The 19,309-nt window shown below is 47.3% G+C and overlaps 1 long non-coding RNA gene across 1 annotated transcript in view; it reads right to left on the bottom strand.

Annotated features, from left to right (window-relative positions):
• Positions 1–8,428: 8,428 nt before the first annotated feature.
• LOC135050493 (uncharacterized) overlaps positions 8,429–19,309 on the bottom strand; it is a 35,362-nt gene continuing 24,481 nt past the window's right edge. Inside the window, exon 3 of the long non-coding RNA XR_010241625.1 lies at positions 8,429–8,542. This is a non-coding gene — a long non-coding RNA (uncharacterized LOC135050493). The remainder of the gene's footprint in view (positions 8,543–19,309) is intronic.

Raw genomic sequence — 19,309 nt, 5'->3', positions numbered from 1 at the left:
TCCGCTAACTTTGTCATTGGTGCCAACGTGCACCAAGACCACCGGGTCTTTCCCAGCCCCTCCCAACAATCTATCTACCCGGTCTGCGATGTGCCGTACCCGAGCACCCGGGAGACAACAGACTGTACGGCGATCACGGTCCCGGTAGCAGATTGCCTTATCTGCCTTCCTGATGATAGAATCCCCTACCACCACCATCTGACTAGGTACCTCACTATCTTTTATCCCAACCGCGCCAGAGGGACCGCTCCACTGAATGCTAGAGGGAGCAGTCTACTCCGGCGCCGTCATTTCTTCACTATCATTCTCCGATTCCTCGTCCAGTCGGGCAAATTTGTTCAGGTTTGATAGTTCGGAGATGTCGAGCCTCCCCCTCTTTTTCTTCCTTCTAACTGTGACCCAGCTGGCTACCTGATCATCATCCTCTTCTACCAGTGACCCCTCCCGCAACTCCTCCACCGTTCTGTCTAAACTTCGCTCGAGATTGTGAATCTCCCTCAGTCGCGTAACGGTTTGCTCTAGATCAGTTACCTGGGCTTCCAGGGCAACCGTTCGCACACACCTCATGCAGATGTAATCACACTGGGTCGGTAGCTCCAGGTGTGCATACATCTTGCACGACATGCACTGAGTGAGGTCCCCAATCACAGCCCCTCCCATATTGTTTGTAAGGTCTAACTCCCTGTTACTCTCAAAGAAAAAGCAGCAAAAATAAAAAGTAGAAGACAAACAATCTCACTTATACAATAATTAAGCTGGCTTATACTTATCTATCTTTGTGCGGTTCTTGGTCCTTCACTTTTATGCAGCCGTAGTACTCTCTCCTGCAGCACCTATACTCCACTTAGCAGTTGCAGTTGTTCCAGCTCACTGCACCTCCTTTTCACTCGGCTTCCAGCTCCTGCTAAAAAAAAAATGCCCCTCACACACGCACAATCACAGCCCCTCAGCTACTCCAAGTAAGAGACCCTCTCACTCACTCACAAGGTCAGCCCCTTGCAGCCTCACCAGAAGTTTAATGGTACTGCAAATATGTGTGTTCCTGATTGTGTATTATAAAACTCACCTTTTTCTGTATTCTAACTCACCTTTTTCTGTTACCAACTCACACTTACAAATCCAAGCAGCACTTTAAAATACAAGCCCGTACAATGAGCAAGCTCCAATGAGTCTAATCACTGATTATATAGGCTCAGCCAGCTGCTTTAGTCAGCCCCTCCTCCTCCTGATTACTCACACCTGATTCAACCCCCTCCCTCTGGCTTTTCAACTCACACTTTTCCCCCTCCAGAAAAAAACCCCCAGTACAGATGCAAACACAAAAAAACAGTATAGATACAAACAATCAGATTCAGATTAACTTTCTCTCACAATATTACTATCCCTATATGGATAGACAGAGAATAATCAGAAGTCACCTTTTGCTGTTACCAACTCACACTTACAAATCCAAGCAGCACTTTAAAATACAAGCCCTTACAATGAGCAAGCTCCAATGAGTCTAATCACTGATTATATAGGCTCAGCCAGCTGCTTTAGTCAGCCCCTCCTCCTCCTGATTACTCACACCTGATTCAACCCCCTCCCTCTGGCTTTCTGCTCACACTTTTTTTCCCCTCCCCCCAAAAAAAAAATGCAGTACAGATACAAACACAAAAAAGCATAGATACAAACAATCAGATTCAGATTAACTTTCTCTCACAATATTACTATCCCTATATGGATAGACAGAGAATAATCAGAACTCACCTTTTGCTGTTACCAACTCACACTTACAAATCCAAGCAGCACTTTAAAATACAAGCCCTTACATTGAGCGAGCTCCAATGAGTCTAATCACTGATTATATAGGCTCAGCCAGCTGCTTTAGTCAGCCCCTCCTCCTCCTGATTACTCACACCTGATTCAACCCCCTTCCTCTGGCTTTTCACCTCACACTTTTTTTTCCCCCTCCAAAAAAAAAACCCAGTACAGATGCAAACACAAAAAAAAAAACAGTATAGATACAAACAATCAGATTCAGATTAACTTTCTCTCACAATATTACTATCCCTATATGGATAGCCAGAGAATAATCAGAACTCACCTTTTGCTGTTACGAACTCACACTTACAAATCCAAGCAGCACTTTAAAATACAAGCCCTTACAATGAGCAAGCTCCAATGAGTCTAATCACTGATTATATAGGCTCAGCCAGCTGCTTTAGTCAGCCCCTCCTCCTCCTGATTAATCACACCTGATTCAACCCCCTCCCTCTGGCTTTCTCCTCAGACTTTTTTTTCCCCCTCCCAAAAAAAAAACCCAGTACAGATACAAACACAAAAAAAACAGTATAGATACAAACAAACAGATTCAGATTAACTTTCTCTCACAATATTACTATCCCTATATGGATAGACAGAGAATAATCAGAACTCACCTTTTGCTGTTGCCAACTCACACTTACAAATCCAAGCAGCACTTTACAATACAAGCCCTTACAATGTCCTTATAGCCCTTATATAGAATACGAATCTTGCGAGAATCGGACAGCGGGATGATGACGTTCGGGCGCATTCTGGTTAACCGAGCAAGGCGGGAAGATCCGAGGCTGCCTATGAATCGTGTAAAATGGGTGAAGTTTGGGGGGGTTCGGATCCCGAGGAACCGAACCCGCTCATCTCTAATAATAAGGAACCCCCAGTATCATTAAAAGTCTCTGGATAAAGGGGGTCATTCCGACCCATTCGCACGCAGTGGTTTGTCGCTGCGGTGCGAACAGGTCCGGAATGCGCATGTGCGGTGGCCGCACTGTGCATGCGCGATTTTGCCCTACGACAGGGGTCGCCGGGTTACGTTGCATCCTACGCAGGAAGCGGTCGCAGAGCCGACCGCAAAGAAGATTGACAGAAAGACGGCGTACCTGGGTGGATCCGGACCATTGGAAACCGTTTTCGGGGAGTGGAGAAGGAAACGCAGGCGTGTCCAGCAGAACGGAGGGCGGCTGTCTGACATCAAAGCCGGCCCCAGCATTGCAGAGATCGTCGCACAGGGTATGTCCAGGGCTAGTCTTCTTTTGCTTGAAATTTATTTAGCTTAGATCGCAGCCCTGCTAAGCTAAAATACACTCCCCCATAGGCGTGGACTAGTTGATCGCAGCAGCAGCAAAAAGTTGCTTGCTGCGATCAACTTGGAATGACCACCAAAGTGCCCTGAAGATCATGGCTTCTCATCCATCATAGGTCCTTTCCTTGAATGCACCCTCAGTCAGATTTCATCCAACATTTTTAAGAAAATTTCAGGAAGATTTTCCTTAGGGATATCTGTTATCTTGTGATTAAAGCATTCCCAGGCAATTCTTTATCTGTCCGTCTAATTAACATACTACCATAAACATCTTATTATTAAACCCAGTTTTCCCCGAGATATAAATATACATCTCTGGATCTCCTTTTATCTATTTTAATAGCATCCTCTGGGCAATTACGTTACTTACGACATCCCCTATGACTACTGCAAAAGTTTATATAACGGAGGTGCTAATTCAGACCTGATCGCTGCTGTGCAGTTTCGCCCAGCGGGCGATCAAGTCTGAACTGCGCACGCGTATGCACCGCAATGCGCAGGCGCATCGATCTGCAGCGACGGGGAGCGGCGGTCAGCGACGGGATGGTGCGAAAAATCCGATCGCAACACAAGGAGATTTAAAGGAAGAGGGCGTTTGTGGGTGGCAACTGACCGTTTTCAGGGAGTGTTTGGAAAAACGCAGGCGTGTCCATGCGTTTGCAGGTAGGGTGTCTGACGTCAAATCCGCTCCTGAATAGCCTGAAGTGATCGCAGCGGCTGAGTAAGTCCCGGGCTATGCAGTGACTGCACAAAATCTGTTTCTGCAGCTCTGCTACACATGCGATTGCACACTTGCACAGCTAAAATACACTTCCCCCCGTAGGCGGCGACTATCCGATTGCAGGGCTGCGAAAATCGCTGCCCAGCGATCAGGTCTGAATTAGCCCCTGAGACAGTGAGGGCTCTTTATCCGTAACGCAATCACATCATGATTTCCCTACTAATGATAGGGACACATACCTATAATTACCTATTGCATTCATATAACAATACTGTACCTACTATAACTGCATTACATTTCTTACAGAGTTAGTGGGTAAATATTATGATTCTCGGCGTACAGTATGTCAATGATTATTATGGCCCTTGAGCAAAGCCAATAATCCATATTTGAAAATAAACGGTTTATACTGTAGAATAGAGACAATTAAAGTAATTCAATTTAATTGTACAAATTAATAAAAGGCAAATTACTGTAGCTTTGTGTGAAATTAACTTTTAACTTTTAATTACTGTAATCTTTGCAAACATGTTTAAGTTACAGTAGGTAACTCTGAATTTCTCTTTATTGCGTGAACAATGGCCCTCATTCCGAGTTGTTCGCTCGCAAGGCGAATGTAGCAGAGTTACACACGCTAAGCCGCCGCCTACTGGGAGTGAATCTTAGCTTCTTAAAATTGCGACCGACGTACGCGCAATATTGCGATTACAAACGAGTTAGCAGTTTCAGAGTAGCTCCAGACTTACTCTGCCTGTGCGATCATTTCAGTGCTTGTCGTTCCTGGTTGACGTCACAAACACACCCAGCGTTCGCCCAGGCACTCCCACCGTTTCCCCGGCCACTCCTGCGTTTTTTCCGGAAACGGTAGCGTTTTCAGCCACACGCCCCTGAAACGCCGTGTATCCGCCCAGTAACACCCATTTCCTGTCAATCACATTACGATCGCCGGAGCGAAGAAAAAGCCGTGAGTAAAAATACTTTCTTCATAGTAAAGTTACTTGGCGCAGTCGCAGTGCGAACATTGCGCATGCGTACTAAGCGGATTTTCACTGCGATGCGATGAAAAATACCGAGCGAACAACTCGGAATGAGGGCCAATACATTTTCTGCATACAGTACAGTACATGTCTCTCTACCATGCCGTGCACTCAAAAACTTTTTAATATGTGTTACTGATATTATTGGATCAATGCAACAAAAGAATTCAACTATTGATCCTTAATAAGAAACTATGGTGGTCATTCCGAGTTGTTCGCTCGCTAGCTGCTTTTAGCAGCATTGCACACGCTAGGCCACCGCCCTCTGGGAGTGTATTTTATCTTAGAATAGCGAACGAAAGATTAGCAGAATTGCTAATAAATAATTCTTTGCAGTTTCTGAGTAGCTCCAGACCTACTCCTAGATTGCGATCAGCTCAGTACGTTTAGTTCCTGGTTTGACGTCACAAACACGCCCTGCGTTCGGGCAGCCGCTCCCCCGTTTCTCCAGACACTCCAGCGTTTTTCCCTGACACGCCTGCGTTTTTTAGCACACTCCCGGAAAACGCTCAGTTACCTCCCAGAAACACCCACTTCCTGTCAATCATTCACCGATCAGCAGAGCGACTGAAAAGCGCCGCAGGATCCACAGCAAATCTGCTAAGTTTTGTGTTAAATAACCTAGCGCATGCGCGCTGCGTACCATGCGCATTTAGCAACAAATCGCAGCATAGAGAAAATCGGCAACGAGCGAACAACTCGGAATGATCACCAATGAAAATATTGTGTGATTAAGAGATCTATTTACTAAGCCTTTGATGGAGATAAAGTACCAGCCAATCAGTGTCTAACTATAATTTTTAAAACCCAGCCTGTGACATGACAGTTAGGAGCTGATTGGCTGGTACTTTATCTCCATGCACTTTATCTCCATCCAAGGCTTAGTAAATAGACCCCTCTGGGGCCTATCAGTGCTGTCTTTACGTATGGGCTCAGTGGGCAGTTGCCCAAGGTCCCCACAATCCTAGGGGCCCGCAACAGTAGCAAGGCACTGAAAAACTAGTAGCGGCGCTCATGACATGAAGCAACATCCGCCGCCGCAGATAGCAAACCCCACACCTACCCTGAGTGCCTTCCCTCTGCCCGCAACCCTGCACCAGGAGCCAAGAATACCTGCCTGGAGACGGGGACATTCAGCATTCAGATCAGTGGGAACGGGGAGTGAGAGAGGTCACCAAGGACAGGATTCCGGGAGGGAGAAAGGGACATCTACAGCAGGGCTGTGAATGCGGGTCATTCAGTTTTACTTGAGCAGGAGGAGGTGTGGCATCAGGTTCCCACACTCAGCGCCAGCTCTGCAGAAGTGATGCTGGTGACGGGAGCAGGTAGATCTGGGCTGCGGGGCAGAGAACAGAAGCCAAACTGTGGGTCAGAGGACATGGCAGTGCTGCAGGAGAGAGGACATTGCTGGGCTGCAGGAGAGAGGACATTGCTGGGCTGCAGGAGAGAGGACATGGCAGTTCTGCAGGAGAGAGGACATGGCAGTGCTACAGGAGAAAGGACATGGCAGTGCTGCAGGAGAGAGGACATGGCAGTGCTGCAGGAGAGAGGACATGGCAGTTCTGCAGGAGAGAGGACATGGCAGTTCTGCAGGAGAGAGGACATGGCAGTGCTACAGGAGAGAGGACATGGCAGTGCTGCAGGAGAGAGGACATGGCAGTGCTGCAGGAGAGAGGACATGGCAGTTCTGCAGGAGAGAGGACATGGCAGTGCTGCAGGAGAGAGGACATTGCTGGGCTGCAGGGGAGAGGACAGAAGCCAGGCTGTGGCAGAGGATCTACAGGATGCACAGGTGCATAGACAGGGTGGTATTCATGTGACCGACGGTCGGGAGACCGACGGTCACATGACCTCCTCCAGCCTCCCGACCCCCACTATCCCGATGGTCGGCATGCCGACCAACAGGGACTATTTCCACTCGTGGGTGTCCACGACACCCATAGAGTGGGAACAGAACCCGTGGCGACCATAGGTCGCCACCGAGCCCGCAGCGTGGTTAGCGCAGCGAGCCCGCAAGGGGCTTGCTGCACTCCCCTCTCCCCGCCGGGATCCCGGCGTCGGTATGCTGCTGGGATCCCGGCGTCGGTAAGCTGACCGCCGGTCAGTCATACTACACCCGCAGAGACACACACACACACACACACACACACACACACACACACACATACACACACAGAACATCCACCAACACTGAGCTCCCCCCCTCCTCCGGGAGTAGGGGCCCAGTGTATTGCTTGCCCAAGGGCCTGCACTGCTGTTAAGACAACCCTGGGGCCTATTCATCATTCAGTATGGGCCTCTTACACATGTTTAAAGTAACAGAAACACTGTATTCATTATTTCTGGCCCACCTATTGTTGAGCAAACTGAAAGTTTTTGGCATTTGCCTGCGGGACCTAACGCCGTCTTCTGTCTACGTTATTCCCTGAGCCCCTCTCCATCCTATGGGAAGGAGGTCTGTGGTTGTGAAGACGGATCTAAGTGGATCCCTCACCCGCCTGCACACTGAGTGACCCCAGGTGATGCATGCACAGTCGGCCGGGGCGCACCGGTAAATGACATTGCTGCTTTGGGAGCGTTGTTAGGAATTGCGGGGACAGCTGCTTTTCAGAGATGCCCTCACCACATTGGAGCAATACTGAATTGATTCGTAAATTATCCACCATCGCAACGCTTGGCAAGTTGGATACGTAGTATAAGCTTGGAAAATAAACTATAGAAGATAATGAGAGAGCTGGTTTTATAAATGCCTTGTTTATTTTACAAAATCTCTAATATAGAAGGTACCGATACAGTATGACAATGTCCAAAAGCTCTTTATTTGAGTTTTACAGATGTGTCCTCCTACACTGAGCACCCTTACACCATTCGTTGCAAGTCACAAGTGTGACTGTGATGCTCCAAGAGGAGTAGCTTACAGGTTTATTTTTTAAGTTTGCGCTGCAGATGCATCAACCTTAGTGTCCCTTAGACGCTCCAATCGCCTGGGAGCTGGCGCGACAAGAAAAATTGATGCCGTAGTCTGAAAAGACCCAGCTGTAACAGGTGCCAGTAGTAGGAGCCTGGGTAGAAATGTGGATCCAGGTGCCACATGATAGGAGCCTGGTGGTGGCAGCAAACATACCCACCCACTGCGCAGTAGGTCGGAATCAGTAACAGGCGGTTACTGATGGTAACAGGGAATCCCCTATTGGCCCAGGTCCCATGACATCCAAAGCCAATTTGTGATCGCTTGGCGTGGGCAGAGAGAATGAAACTGGTCACACCTACTCTCCAGGAAGTTGTGGGAGGCTCCCGATTTGTACATAAACCCTCGGTCACTGAGATTATCGGCCTGAGTGGACGAAAACCTGCAGATGGGCCGGATTATAGCATAGTATGTACAGTGCAGTACCTAGCTTTACACTAAACCAGGAAAGTAACTTGTGCTGTAAATGCCGGATATGTCATACGTGATGTCAGTGCAAAGCAGATGTTAAATAAATTTATTGTCAATGCAGAAGTCATAATGATTATAATAAACTGTAACACTAAAACAATCTGCTTATGTTAACTAACCTTGTACCTGCAGGGCATACAATTACATCAATTATTCAATTAAGCCGGTAATACGCCTCGAACAACAAGATTCCCATCACTTATCTGTTAAGGCTTGATTTTGAGTAATGACTTTTCACTCTGCAAGTAATAATTATAAGTTCTGTAATTATAACATAGTCATCCCTCAAAATGAATAAATAATAGGTGCCTATTCTTGTATAATTCGACAATTAAGTAGCTATAAAGAAAAGTGAATTTTTGAGAGACAGAGCAAGTGGGAGGGAGATAACCTGTCAGACACAGAAAGAGTGGGAGGGAGAGGACCTGTAAGAGAGGCAATGGGAGTGAGAGGGAGAGGACCTGTAAGAGAGGCAGAGGGAGTGGGAGGGAGAGGACCTGTAAGAGAGGCAAAGGGAGTGGGAGGGAGAGGACCTGTAAGAGAGGCAGAGGGAGTGGGAGGGAGAGGACCTGTAAGAGAGACACAGCGAGTGGGAGGAAGAAGACCTGTAAGAGAGGTAGAGGGAGTAGGAGAGAGAGGACCTGTAAGAGAGACAGAGAGAGTGAAAGGGAGAGGACCTGTAAGAGACAGAGTTAGTGGGAGGGAGAGGACCTGTAAGAGAGACAGAGGGAGTGAGAGGGAGAGGACCTGTAAGAGAGGATGAGGGAGTGAGAGGGAGAGGACCTGTAAGAGAGGATGAGGGAGTGGGAGGGAGAGGACCTGTAAGAGAGGCATAGGGAGAGGGAGGGAGAGGACCTGTAAGACAGAGCGAGTGGGATGGAGAGGACCTGTAAGAGAGACAGAGGAAGTGGGAGGGAGAAGACCTGTAAGAGAGACAGAGGGAGTGAGAGGAAGAGGACCTGTAAGAGAGGCAGAGGGAGTGGGAGGGAGAGGACCTGAAAGAGCGGCAAAGGGAGTGGGAGGGAGAGGACCTGTAAGACAGACAGAGCGAGTGAGAGGGAGAGGACTGTAAGAGAGGCAGAGCGAGTGGTAGGGAGAGGACCTGTAAGAGAGGCAGAGTGAGTGGGAGGGAGAGGACCTGTAAGAGAGGCAGAGTGAGTGGGAGGGAGAGGACCTGTAAGAGAGACAGAGGAAGTGGGAGGGAGAAGACCTGTAAAAGAGACAGAGGGAGTTAGAGGGAGAGAATTTGTATGAGAGACAAAGCGAGAGGGAGAGGACCTGTAAGAGAGACAGAGAGAGTGGGAGAGAGAGGACCTGTAAGAGAGACAGAGTGAGTGGGAGGGAGAGGACCTGTAAGAGAGACAGAGTGAGTGGGAGGGAGAAGACCTGTAAGAGAGACAGAGGGAGTGGGAGAGAGAGGACCTGTAAGAGAGAAAGAGTGAGTGGGAGGGAGATGACCTGTAAGAGATACAGAGTGAGTGGGAGGGAGATGACCTGTAAGAGATACAGAGTGAGTGGGAGGGAGAAGACCTGTAAGAGAGACAGAGTGAGTGGGAGGGAGAAGACCTGTAAGAGAGACAGAGGGATTGGGAGAGAGAGGACCTGTAAGAGATACAGAGTGAGTGGGAGGGAGATGACCTGTAAGAGAGACAGAGGGAGTGAGAGGGAGAAGACCTTTAAGAGGGACAGAGGGAGTGAGAGGGAGAGGACCTGTAAGAGAGACAGAGTGAGTGGGAGAGAGAGAACCTGTAAGAGAGGCAGAGCAAGTGGGAGGGAGATGACATGTAAGACAGACAGAGGGAGTGGGAGAGTGAGGACCTGTAAGAGAGACAGAGGGAGTGGGAGGGAGAGGACCTGTAAGAGAGACAGAGTGAGTGGGAGTAAGAGGACCTGTAAGAGAGACAGAGGGAGTGGGAGACAGAGGACCTGTAAGAGAGGCAGAGCAAGTGGGAGGGAGATGACATGTAAGACAGACAGAGGGAGTGGGAGAGTGAGGACCTGTAAGAGAGACAGAGGGAGTGGGAGGGAGAGGACCTGTAAGAGAGACAGAGTGAGTGGGAGTAAGAGGACCTGTAAGAGAGACAGAGGGAGTGGGAGGGAGAGGACCTGTAAGAGAGACAGAGTGCATGGATGTAAGAGGACCTGTAAGAGAGGCAGAGGGAGAGGGAGGGAGAGAGTATGTAAGAGAGGCAGGGCAAGTGGGAGGGAGAGGACCTATAACAGAGGCAGAGGGAGTGGGAGGGAGAGCCCTGTAAGAGAGACAGAGGGAGTGGGAAGGGAGAGGGTATGCAAGAGATACAGAGGAAGTGGGAAGGAGAGGATATGTAAGAGAGACAGAGGGAGTTGGAGGGAGAGGATATGTAAGAGAGACAGAGGGAGTTGTAGGGAGAGCATATGTAAGAGAGACAGAGTGGGTGGGAGGGAGAGGGTATGTAAGAGAGACAGAGCGGGTGGGAGGGAGAGGATATGTAAGAGAGACAGAGGGAGTTGTAGGGAGAGGGTATGTAAGAGAGACAGAGCGGGTGGGAGGGAGAGGGTATGTAAGAGAGACAGAGCGGGTGGGAGGGAGAGGGTATGTAAGAGAGAAAGAGCGGGTGGGAGGGAGAGGGTATGTAAGAGAGACAGAGCGGGTGGGAGGGAGAGGGTATGTAAGAGAGAAAGAGCGGGTGGGAGGGAGAGGGTATGTAAGAGAGACAGAGGATGTTGGATTGTTCGTACTGAAACTCTGTACGAACAACATTGCAGTGCATGCATGAGCAAGCACAGATAAAAAACATTGCACAAGAAAAAAATAAAACACACACATTGGTCCCCACAGAAAAAACACACACACATTGGCCCTCACAGAAAACAATAAAACAAACTGGCTCCCACAGAGGAACAAAAAAATATATATGTATAATATAACTTTTGGTATTACAATTTGTTAAAACTTCCACAGCTGTCTGAAAGGACACGTGACACCAAGAGGTTTTATAATTCTTGGCTGTAAAATCTATATATTAATTTTTTTATTAACATTTATGTAGCGCTAGCATATTCCATTGCACTTTTGTTCAAAGTCAAGCAGGGGCGGATTATGAACTGAAGATGGCCTTCGACAAATTTGTAGAAATGGCCTCACATGGGCAACACCAGAGGTATACCGTGTAACCATGGCGGCAGCAGCACCTCCCCTTCCCCCCCATCCCCGCCCTCACGTGTCAACAAACAAAACAGGCCCCACATGCACATCGTCCTGCAAGGAATCTTCCCAGTGATCCATATGGCCGATCCATCCCTGACTTTGGCCCTCATTCCGAGTTGTTCGTTCGCTTGCTGCTTTTAGCAGCATTGCAAACGCTAGGCCGCTGCCCTCTGGGAGTGTATCTTAGTTTAGCAGAATAGCGAACGAAAGATTAGCAGAACTGCTACTAAATATATCCTTGCGGTTTGCCCCCACCCACAGTTATCTCTCCTGATAGACTAATCCCCCCAATTCTCTAGACCCCACCAGTTCTCTCAACTGTGCATCTCCTATACTAGATAGTCACACAACACCCCCCACCCTTTACTCTACTTACCATTTTCTCTGCCCCATCAAAGCCCCCTCCTCTCGCTCCAGACTCTGCTGTAGGGGTAATTAACCAACTGCAATTACAAGGCCAGAGGAGCAGAGGAGCTCCAATATGTAAATTAGCTAGTGCCTATATCACCTTGCACATGTCACTGGTTTACCACTTTCTTATGCCTTCTCCGGGTTAATACGTCTGCCCCAGAGTCCGATATCTGACCAATCGCTACATTTTATGTGAGCCATACATAAGACCCACAATTCCCTGTTCTGCATATATGACATTGATGATTGGCGATCCATTGGATAATTGGCAAAATACGGCATGTTAAAAAGCCCCAACTCGCCGATCCCGATCATTTTATATTTGAATCGGCAAATGGAGAACTTCCAACATGTTAGATTTCCCAGATGCCCCGACCAAGTCTTTGACAAAACAAGGAATCGCTCCGATACCCTACAGGTGTGTGGGCCCCTTTGCTGTACATGCAAGCTAGAACACAGCTTGGATACTGACTAGGGGAAGGGAACAATAAACAGAAAGGATGGGGATCCAAGGACTTCTATAGATGAGTAACTTTCTCATGGTTCAGTTCACTCATTTACTGTATTGATTGTACTTAGGCCCTCATTCCGAGTTGTTCGCTCGCTAGATGCTTTTAGCAGCATTGCAAACAATAGGCCGCCGCCCTCTGGGAGTGTATCTTAGCCTAGCAGAATAGCGAATGAAAGATTAGCAGAATTGCTACTAAATAATTTGCTGCAGTTTCTGAGCAGCTCCAGACCTACTCCTAGACTGCGATCACCTCAGTCCGTTTAGTTCCTGGTTTGACGTCACAAACACGCCCTGCGTTCGGCCAGCCACTCCCCCGTTTCTCCAGCCACTCCTGCGTTTTTACCTGGCACACCTGCATTTTTTAGCACACTCCCTGAAAATGGCCAGTTACCACCCAGAAACACCCACTTCCTGTCAATCACACTACGATCACTCGAGCGATGAAAAAACGTTGTTCGACCTTGTGTAAATCTACAAAGTTTTGTGTGAAAGTACTTAGCGCATGCGCGCTGAGTACCATGCACATGCGCATTTTTGCAATTTTTTTCTCTTAATCGCTGCACTGCAAAAATCGGCAGCGAGCGAACAACTGGGAATGACCACCTTTATGCCATTCACAGCAATAGGTAATACTTTTGCAGTAACGTACATAGAAAATAAAAATAGGAGTGCAACAAATCAATTATCTAGATACTAGCCATTTATTGCATAAACCCTGATCTTCCTACACACAATGTTGCCAGCAGCTTATAAAACTATTCCTTACTCTTGTGTCATTTTTTTATTTGTATTTCAACAAAGTCATAAAAGTGTACTAAACGTTATTCTCCCATTAATAGGTTTTCTCCTTATTATTTAGATATTTCAGATGGTGCAGCTTCATTAATAGCAAATGCAGTTTGTATAAATATTTGAAAATGTCATTTATACTGTATGTTCACTCGGGAACGCATTATGGCCCTCATTCCGAGTTGTTCGCTCGCAAGCAGCTTTGCACACGCTAAGCCGCCGCCCTCTGAGAGTGAATCTTAGCTTATCAAAATTCCTGGTTTGACGTCACAAACACACCCAGCGTTCGGCCAGACACTCCTCCGTTTCTCCAGCCACTCCCGCGTTTTTCCCAGAAACTGTAGCATTTTTTCGCACACACCCATAAAACGTCCAGTTTCCGCCCAGAAACACCCACTTCCTGTCAATCACACTACAATCACCAGAACGAAGAAAAAACCTCGTAATGCCGTGAGTAAAAATCCTAACTGCATAGCAAATTTACTTGGCGCAGTCGCACTGCGGACATTGCGCATGCGTATTAGCGACTAATCGCTCCGTTGCGACAAAAAAATAACGAGCGACCAACTCGGAATGACCACCATTATGTCTTACGACTTGCTGCTAAATTGCTGAATAAGAAGAGGCAGAGAGAATTAAATTATCTTGTAAGATTTTTTGGGCAATACCATCATCATATACTGTACATAAAAGCACAAATGTTATAAAATAAAATCTGTGGGGTTAATCCAATTAGGTGCGAGGAGTGTGAGTTGTCGTTGCCATAGTGTATCAACGCCAGCGACGGTACCGCATCTTGAATCCCTTGCAGCCCGACTGCCCGGCAGTATATCTATATATATATTAAAACCAACGTATGTGTATATATGTGTGTATGCATGTTCCAGCATAACTCTGGAATGCGTGGAGCAATTTACAACAAACTTGGTACACATATGATTTACAATCTGGCAAAAAATACTGTGGGGATAAGACACCCCTAGCAACCCTAGGGGTGGGGGTGGGATGGGGGTGACATGTAAAAATCCATAGCGTTCGCGGTCGTGGAGACGGAGAGAGACACTCCCGATGCCGTTTTTCCCTGTGCTCCTGCTGGGTGACCTGGAACATGTGATCTGATGGGTTGTCTGGAAACTGTGACATTTATTTGCCGCCACCCACTAAGCAGTTATTTTTTAAAAAATATTTGACTCCCTTCTAATCTACACACAATACCCCATAATGACAACTTGAAAAAAGTTTTTTTTAGATTTTGTGTGATTTTTGCAAATTTATTAAAAATAAAAAACTAAGAAATCACATGCACAAAAATGTTTACAGCCTTTGCCATGAAGCTCAAAATTGAGCTCAGGTGCATCCTGTTTCCACTGATCATCCTTGAGATGTTCCCATAGCTTAATTGGAGTCCACCTGTGGTAAATTCAGTTGATTGGACATGATTTGGAAATGCACACACCTATCTATATAAGGTACCACACTTGACAGTTCATGTCTGAGCACAAACCAAGCAAGAATTCAAAGGAATTGTCTGTAGACCTCCGAGACCGGATTGTCTCAAGGCACAAATATGAGGAAGGGTACAGAAAAATATCTGCTTCTTTGGTCCCAATAAGCACAGTGGTCTCAATCATCCATAAATGGGAGAAAATCGGAACCACCAGGAGCTGGCCTGCCATCTAAACTGAGCAATCAGGGGAGAAGGGCCCTAGTCAGGGAGGAGACCAAGAACCCGATGGTTACTCTGTCAGAACTACAACATTCCACTGTGGAGAGAGGAGAACCTTCCAGAAGGACAACCATCTCTGCAGCAATCCACCAATCAGGCCTATATGGTAGAGTGGCCAGATGGAAGCCACTCCTTAGTAAAAAAAAGCACATGGCAGCACGCATGGAGTTTGCCAAAATGCACCTAAAGGACTCTCAGACCATGAGAAACAAAATTCTCTGGTCTGATGAGACAAACATTGAGCTCTTTGGCATGAATGCCAGGTGTCATGTTTGGAGGAAACCAGGCACTGCTCATCACCAGGCCAATACCTTCCCTACAGTGAAGCATGGTGGTGGCAGCATCATGCTATGTGTGGGGATGTTTTTCAGCGGCAGGAACTGGGAGACTATAAATGCAGCCATGTACAGAGACATTCTGGATGAAAACCTGCTCCAGAACGCTCTTGCCCTCAGACTGGGCTGACGGTTCATCTTTTAGCAGGACAACGTCCTTTAGCACACAGCCAAGATATCAAAGGAGTGGCTTCAGGACAACTCTTTGAATGTCCTTGAGTGGCCCAACCAGAGCCCAGAATTGAATCTGATTGAACATCTCTGGAGAGATCTGAAAATGGCTGTGCACCAACGCTTCCCATCCAACCTGATGGAGCTTGAGAGGTGCTGCAAAGAGGAATGGGCAAAACGGGCCAAAAATACAGTTGGTGTGACAAACTTGTGGCATCATATTCAAAAAGTTTTGAGGCTGTAATTGCTGCCAAAGGTGCATCAACAAAGTAGTGAGCAAAGGCTGTGAATTCTTTTGTACATGTGATTTCTTAGTTTTTTATTTGTAATAAATTTGCAAAAAAAGTAAAAAAATGTTCACGTTGTCATTATTGGGTATTGTGTGTATAATTTTGAGGGAAAAAACGTATTAATTCAGTTTTGGAATAAGGCTGTAACTAGTGATGAGCGGGTTCGGTTCCTCGGAAACCGAACCCCCCCGAACTTCACCCATTTTACACGGGTCCGAGGCATACTCGGATTCTCCCGTATGGCTCGGTTAACCCGAGCGCGCCCGAACGTCATCATCCCGCTGTCGGATTCTCGCGAGATTCGGATTCTATATAAGGAGCCGCGCGTCGCTGCCATTTTCACTCATGCATTGGAAATGTTAGGGAGAGGACATGGCTGGCATCCTTTCCATTTGTGCTTATTGCTTAATTGTGGGGACTGGGGAGCAGCTGTATTATATAGGAGGAGTACAGTGCAGAGTTTTGCTGATCAGTGACCACCAGTTTTATCCGTTCTCTGCCTGAAAAACGCTCCATATCTGTGCTCAGTGTGCTGCATATATCTGTGCTCACACTGCTTTATTGTGGGGACTGGGGACCAGCAGTATTATATAGGAGTACAGTGCAGAGTTTTGCTGACCAGTGACCACCCGTATACGTTGTCTGCCTGAAAAACGCTCCATATCTGTGCTCAGTGTGCTGCATATATCTGTGCTCACACTGCTTTATTGTGGGGACTGGGGACTAGCAGTATTATATAGGAGGAGTACAGTGCAGAGTTTTGCTGACCAGTGACCACCAGTATACGTTGTCTGCCTGAAAAACGCTCCATATCTGTGCTCAGTGTGCTGCATATATCTGTGCTCACACTGCTTTATTGTGGGGACTGGGGACCAGCAGTATTATATAGGAGGAGTACAGTGCAGAGTTTTGCTGACCAGTGACCACCAGTATATATAGCAGTACGGTACGGAAGGCCACTGCTCTACCTACCTCTGTGTCGTCAAGTATACTATCCATCTAGATTCTATACCTGTGGTGCATTTTAGTTTTGCAGTTTGTTGACAGTGACCACCAGTATATATAGCAGTACGGTACGGAAGGCCACTGCTCTACCTACCTCTGTGTCGTCAAGTATACTATCCATCTAGATTCTATACCTGTGGTGCATTTTAGTTTTGCAGTTTGCTGACAGTGACCACCAGTATATATAGCAGTACGGTACGGAAGGCCACTGCTCTACCTACCTCTGTGTCGTCAAGTATACTATCCATCTAGATTCTATACCTGTGGTGCATTTTAGTTTTGCAGTTTGCTGACAGTGACCACCAGTATATATAGCAGTACGGTACGGAAGGCCACTGCTCTACCTACCTCTGTGTCGTCAAGTATACTATCCATCTAGATTCTATACCTGTGGTGCATTTTAGTTTTGCAGTTTGCTAACAGTGACCACCAGTATATATAGCAGTACGGTACGGAAGGCCACTGTTCTACCTACCTCTGTGTCGTCAAGTATACTATCCATCTAGATTCTATACCTGTGGTGCATTTTAGTTTTGCAGTTTGCTGACAGTGACCACCAGTATATATAGCAGTACGGTACGGAAGGCCACTGCTCTACCTACCTCTGTGTCGTCAAGTATACTATCCATTCTAGATTCTATACCTGTGGTGCATTTTAGTTTTGCAGTTTGCTGACAGTGACCACCAGTATATATAGCAGTACGGTACAGAAGGCCACTGCTCTACCTACCTCTATGTCGTCAAGTATACTATCCATCCATACCTGTGGTGCATTTCAGTTGTGCGCAGTATATATGGTAGTAGGCCATTGCTATTGATACTGGCATATAATTCCACACATTAAAAAATGGAGAACAAAAATGTGGAGGTTAAAATAGGGAAAGATCAAGATCCACTTCCACCTCGTGCTGAAGCTGCTGCCACTAGTCATGGCCGAGACGATGAAATGCCATCAACGTCGTCTGCCAAGGCCGATGCCCAATGTCATAGTAGAGAGCATGTAAAATCCAAAAAACAAAAGTTCAGTAAAATGACCCAAAAATCAAAATTGAAAGCGTCTGATGAGAAGCGTAAACTTGCCAATATGCCATTTACGACACGGAGTGGCAAGGAACGGCTGAGGCCCTGGCCTATGTTCATGGCTAGTGGTTCAGCTTCACATGAGGATGGAAGCACTCATCCTCTCGCTAGAAAAATGAAAAGACTTAAGCTGGCAAAAGCACAGCAAAGAACTGTGCGTTCTTCTAAATCACAAATCCCCAAGGAGAGTCCAATTGTGTCGGTTGCGATGCCTGACCTTCCCAACACTGGACGGGAAGAGCTTGCGCCTTCCACCATTTGCACGCCCCCTGCAAGTGCAGGAAGGAGCACCCGCAGTCCAGTTCCTGATAGTCAAATTGAAGATGTCACTGTTGAAGTACACCAGGATGAGGATATGGGTGTTGCTGGCGCTGGGGAGGAAATTGACAAGGAGGATTCTGATGGTGAGGTGGTTTGTTTAAGTCAGGCACCCGGGGAGACACCTGTTGTCCGTGGGATGAATATGGCCATTGACATGCCTGGTCAAATTACAAAAAAAATCACCTCTTCGGTGTGGAATTATTTCAACACAAATGCGGACAACAGGTGTCAAGCCGTGTGTTGCCTTTGTCAAGCTGTAATAAGTAGGGGTAAGGATGTTAACCACCTAGGAGCATCCTCCCTTATACGTCACCTGGACCGCATTCATCAGAAGTCAGTGACAAGTTCAAAAACTTTGGATGACAGCGGAAGCAGTCCACTGACCACTAAATCCCTTCCTCTTGTAACCAAGCTACTGCAAACCACACCACCAACTCCCTCAGTGTCAATTTCCACCTTACACAGGAAAGCCAATAGTCCTGCAGGCCATGTCACTGGCAAGTATGACGAGTCCTCTCCTGCCTGGGATTCCTCCGATGCATCCTTGAGTGTAATGCCTACTGCTGCTGATGCTGCTGTTGTTGCTGCTGGGAGTCGATTTTCATCCCAGAGGGGAAGTCGGAAGACCACTTGTACTACTTCCAGTAAGCAATTGACTGTCCAACAGTCCTTTGCGAGGAAGATGAAATATCACAGCAGTCATCCTGCTGCAAAGCGGATAACTCAGGTCTTGTCAGCCTGGGTGGTGAGAAACGTGTGTCCGGTATCCACCGTTAATTCACAGACAACTAGAGACTTGATTGAGGTACTGTGTCCCCGGTACCAAATACCAGCTAGGTTCCATTTCTCTAGGCAGGCGATACCGAAAATGTACACAGACCTCAGAAAAAGAGTCACCAGTGTCCTAAATAATGCAGTTGTACCCAATGTCCACTTAACCACGACATGTGGACAAGTGGAGCAGGGCAGACTCAGGACTATATGACTGTGACAGCCCACTGGGTAGATGTATTGCCTCCCGCAGCAAGAACAGCAGCGGCGGCACCAGTAGCAGCATCTCGCAAACGCCAACTCGTTCCTAGGCAGGCTACGCTTTGTATCACCGCTTTCCATAAGAGGCACACAGCTGACAACCTCTTACGGAAACTGAGGAACATCATCGCAGAATGGCTTACCCCAA

The sequence above is a fragment of the Pseudophryne corroboree genome, chromosome 2, assembly GCF_028390025.1.
Source record: "Pseudophryne corroboree isolate aPseCor3 chromosome 2, aPseCor3.hap2, whole genome shotgun sequence".
Taxonomy (NCBI): Eukaryota; Metazoa; Chordata; class Amphibia; order Anura; family Myobatrachidae; genus Pseudophryne; species Pseudophryne corroboree.
This window is presented reverse-complemented; position numbering and strand designations above follow the sequence as displayed.